Source organism: Acipenser ruthenus, chromosome 9, assembly GCF_902713425.1.
Source record: "Acipenser ruthenus chromosome 9, fAciRut3.2 maternal haplotype, whole genome shotgun sequence".
In the NCBI taxonomy this organism is placed as follows: Eukaryota; Metazoa; Chordata; class Actinopteri; order Acipenseriformes; family Acipenseridae; genus Acipenser; species Acipenser ruthenus.
The window spans coordinates 55031123-55036121 of NC_081197.1; the positions used below are offsets into that span (position 1 = coordinate 55031123).

The following is a 4999-nucleotide window of genomic DNA, read 5'->3' on the forward strand; positions in this document are numbered from 1 at the left end:
TATTAATCAACACTGAAAATTGGCAAAAGGAGAGGTTGTCTTAAAATCTGCTTCAACTGGATTTTGTATGGACATAGAAAAAGGTCAGATTTAGTTCAGTCACTGTAAAACTGTTACATTCTAATATGTTAACAGTGGCTTGAATTTAGATGAAAATAATTGGACACTCCATTGAAAGCTTAAATGACTTCATAACAGATCAATGGAGTAAAATAAAATTATTTAAGTACCTGAATTGGGAATTTATGTTATAGAGGCATTTAAAGTTAATCTGTTGAAAGAATATATTAAAAGTTTATTATAACAGATGCCTGACACTGACAATGTTGTAAACAAATTGTTAAGACACATTTGAGATAATGTTCATTTAATTTAATCAATTTAAGAATTAATTCAGTTTCAGTCTCAATCTAAACAAAAAAGTATTTTAGACATTACAATATCAATTAAACCAAAGAATATAAATGTTTAGTTTATATAAAGGTTTTACTGTATTGTATTGTAGCAAGGGTCCTGTGAACTTTGGTTCACGTGACTTTAGAGAAAGGAGGGGTTGAAAAAGAGAACTATGATATCCTGTTCCAATATTTTTGGAAAGAAGTTAATTTCAATTCATTTTGAAGGTTGTTATGTAACTCCAGTTAGTTTTAAAAAGAGTTGACTGGATCCTTCTAGAATATATCATTAACTCAAAGATAAGAACTGTCAAGGCAGATTGATGATCATATTTAATTGGGACTCCTGATGTATTCAATGGAGAGAAAGTCCTATATAAGCCCAGAGTAAAACCCCATTCGATACCACTGATCTTGATCTTGCAAGCTTACGTGGTCCATGCTCTGAGGGGCTCTGAAAAACTGATTGCTGTTTGGTTGAAGTTGAAAGTCTCTGCCTTTTGAAGACAGTTTTTATTTTTCATATATCCTGCACTACACTTCCATATACTGGAAGGTGAGCATATATTGGAATTCATATCTTTTTTATATTGGATGCATTGCTATAAGGTATAGAAATTATGTGTTAATTTTAGAGATTGATATTTTGCATGTTGTAGGATTTAGCGGTGGGCACTTTAGCTTTTTGCATTTTATATCCTGAAGGCTAAATATATAATAACCGTATTTGTATTACTGTACTGAAGTATTAATGCTGTTAAACCTGTAAAGGCACTGGATCACCCAGATTGGCATTTGTTATTTTACTTTTATTGTTATTATTATTTTTATTATTATTTTTAATCTCCTCTTTCTCTCTCTTCCGTACCTCCTCGCTGTACACCCAACCCCAAATGAGTGCTTTGTGCCTCTATGTATACAGCTGTGCCGCGATTCAATTACTAATTAATCATTCAATTGAATCTCGGCACGTGAACCAATTTGTGCCATCCTGTGCTCACATACTATACACATTTCAATCTGCACGTGAAGTGATTGTGCCATCCTCGTGTCTAAATACGAATATACATTTTAAATCACTGCAACACAGACCCATTTATATCCTGTGCACCAATATCTATACACCAACATTAACACACCACACGCAACATATAACACCTAATACACACATGGGCGGGGCACACTACCACACTTGTTAAACATGCTAACCACCTGGAAGTGGTTCATTCTTTTGGTTTTTGCCCATATTCACAAATGAAAAGTCCATGAGATCTCAACTGGCAGCCGCTCAAAGAATGTTGTGAGTGATGGGGGTGGTAACTGGTATTTTTTAAATAAATATACATTTTGCTTTCATACACATCTATATTTTTTTTACTTGATATTTTATTGAAAATGCTCAATTTCTAGTAGAGGGCAACATTTTGACTCCTGTGTAGTCTCTTAACCTAAGCACTTAAGCAAGGATATTAATATTTACCCATATAGTAATGGGAATGTGGCTGAGTTGGCTAAGTAGAGACTGAGTGCATTTTAGCGCATTTTTTGAAAGACAAGCAATGAGTTGCAGTCAATTTAATTGTTGTGAATTTGAGTGTTTTCTGCTTTTTGTATATTGTTCATCCAAAAAAACAAACAAACAAAAATAAAACATTGAAACAGTGGTGAGTCATACCTCAAGCCTGTAGATAACTAAAAACAGAGCCCTTTTTTAATTATATTGAACCCACTACCATTTTAAACAACTTATTTTTGGATGAAATTGTCTCAACAAGCCAAAGCTGTGCTCTTAAGCTACATATAAAGGTGTGCTTCCATGGAGTCAATGGCTATATACTCATTAAAAGCATGAGCCCCTGGGTTCCATCCACATGCAATGTGGAGGCAATGGAGGAAAATACTGTAGTATCAGCCACCCTTTTCAGTGTCATGCTATCACTGCATCAGGCTGAGAAGCAAATAAACAACATTGTTAACTGAGGCTACGGTGATGGTATACCAGTGAGGGAGCAGGGGAAGGGATAAGGGTGACGTATTTTGCTTTGCTTTTGTGGGGATGTGGTGGTCATGGGGAGCTCAGAGAGGTCAGTAAAGGCAAAATGTTTTTTTTTTTTTTTTTTGCGTGAGGTGTGGTTGAGTTTGTTATGTGTTTAGGAAACACCCCTGAATGAACTTTGTATCGAGTAAGTTCTGGGCGTCGCCTTGTTTGTTGGGCTGACTGAATAAAGAGGCATTTAAAATGGCACTAAAGTTTGTTATTGCACATCCACCACAATATTTTGTTGTTTGGCCTATCCTTTTAGACACATTGTAGAATATAAATATTTAATTGAAATTGCTTAGCTAATGCTGAATGGTGGGCAGGGAGGCAGGGACTACAGGGTGGCTGCCATACTTACCAGAATTCAGCATTTCTAAAAAGACACTTGTTACATCTTGTATTCAAATCTTTATCAAGAGTACAGTTATGAAATGTATCAGCTTGAAAAATGTGCATACTTCTTTTGACCCCTATAAAAGCTTAATACATGTGAGTGCTTCTGTGGCCTAAAGCAAAGCTTGCACACTTATATCAGAATTGAACAATTTAAAAACAAACTAGAAATCAATGGCTGGGAAATTGAAATCTAATCCAAAAACAAACAACCAAGACATTGTGAAGGCTGTTCAGGTACCTGTATGAATCCAAAACCGCAATAATATTATACTTGCGGGAGCAATTGGACATATGTTCTACTTTTATATGGCACATGTAATTGGTGACATTACAGTCACTTGATAATTTATAAATAAATAAAACATTCGCTGTGAAGCAATGAAGCCTGGCAGTTAAGGGCAGCAGAGCACACAGCTACTATTGGTGACTCGATAGCTAATGTCATGGGTAATCCTGATATTGTACTTCCTACATTCACAGTTTATTTCAACGACACCTAGACGGCTCTATGCTTATGTCACAAAAAAAAATGGTCTCTTCTTTTTCCTTCATTCACTCAAACTTGGTTATTTTTGTCCTTCTACAAAACCTACAGTACTACCCATAGAAGTTAATGTGTTTTTCATCCTGGCAGGCATTAGCTGGTTCTATTGCTGACTCGTAACAATATGGTGTTACACCCCCTTCCTCGGTGCCAATCCACACCAACCTTGCATATATTCTGTAGGGGCAACAATACACAATGGCCCGGCTCAAAGAGAAACCCATCAGTCCCCGCTCAGGAACCTCTTCTCAACAGCCCTATTTCCACATGCTCGGGAATCTGCCTCACCATTTCACAGCTACTCTTTCAAGGCTAACACTTTGGGACTGGATGCAACAGTATCTTCACTGCATTGTTAAGTATCCTTTGAACATAGAAAAACATACTTTTCTCCAGGGATTTTTTTTTTGTGTGTTTAAGATAACTTATATCATTCCTTTCTGTGAACAGGAGAGAAGGAATCTGAGCTGCGAATCTACCTCCCGACCAGGAAGGGTGCTAAGTAAAGTTGGTGGTACGCCTTCACAGGGATGGGCCGACTCGATGGTAGGATGGAACCGGAAGTCAGCAATCTTGGGAAAAGGACGTAGCTATAAGACTGCCGAACGACTCTATTTTGATCAGATGGATAGAGTGTGACACCGCACTGATCACAGGGAGGAGTTTAGCAGTACAAAGGGGACGCAGCTAAGTGAGTACTGCCCCTTACGCTGAAACCTGACCCAGCCGGAGCATTGCTTTGCTATTGTTTTGTTTTTGCAGATGGAGACCACGGGAGCTGTCGCCACTGAGCCAGCACAAGCACCCGGACCACCTGCATTAGGACAGCACTGCAAGGAAGTACAGCACCATGGAGAGCGAGCACCTGCACCCTGGACACTGTATTTAATTGTTTATTTGTTTATTATTTCTGGGACCTTTTTGTTGGGACAGCAAGACCATCTTTTACATCCCCAATCCCACTGATGATGGAGGAGATAGCCTTTCAAAATAAACAGGACTGTTTTATTATTATACTGATTTTGTGGACATTGACTTTCTCCTGCACCACCACTCACATCCTGACACATCCTAGCTCCTAGTAAAACAGCATTTCGCCATCTTAATGGTGTAGTTTATTCAGTTTATACTTTGTACATAAAAAAAAAAAAATAATAATAAAGTCCAACATACAGACTATTTGTGGAAAGCTGTTTATTAGTTTGGAGTCCTCTTAATTATTTTTTTTTCTGCAACATGAAATTGACACATTGAAGAATTGAAAAACATTTTTTTTTTTTTTTTAAACTCCCAATAGCCACATTAAAATGAGCTGAAAAAAAATATATATGTCAGATGCCTAAATATTGTTAGGCTGCTACAAGACATCTTACATCAGTATATATTTGCAGTTCCAGTCTGTGTGGAAGCAGATTTCTGCGATACTTGTTTTCCGTTTTCTTTTATTTATATGTTAATGAGAATGTAATTTCTCTATGAATACATAACACAAGGATGCCTCATATCATTAGCTTGAACATGACAAGCACCTCATAGGAAGACTGAAATTGCTTTTTAAGTTTGCTCCAAGATGGGAGATGAATTCATTTGGCCCCCTGCTATGTTTTAACTGACATATACAGG

General features: G+C 37.1%; 1 long non-coding RNA gene across 1 annotated transcript; it reads left to right on the plus strand.

Moving 5' to 3' along the window:
• The first annotated feature begins 835 nt into the window (after nucleotides 1-835).
• Nucleotides 836-4447, plus strand: LOC131737939 (uncharacterized). Its single transcript, XR_009329525.1, has 3 exons — nucleotides 836-951; nucleotides 3467-3730; nucleotides 3827-4447. It is a non-coding gene; the product is annotated as an uncharacterized LOC131737939 (long non-coding RNA).
• The last annotated feature ends 552 nt before the right edge of the window (nucleotides 4448-4999 follow it).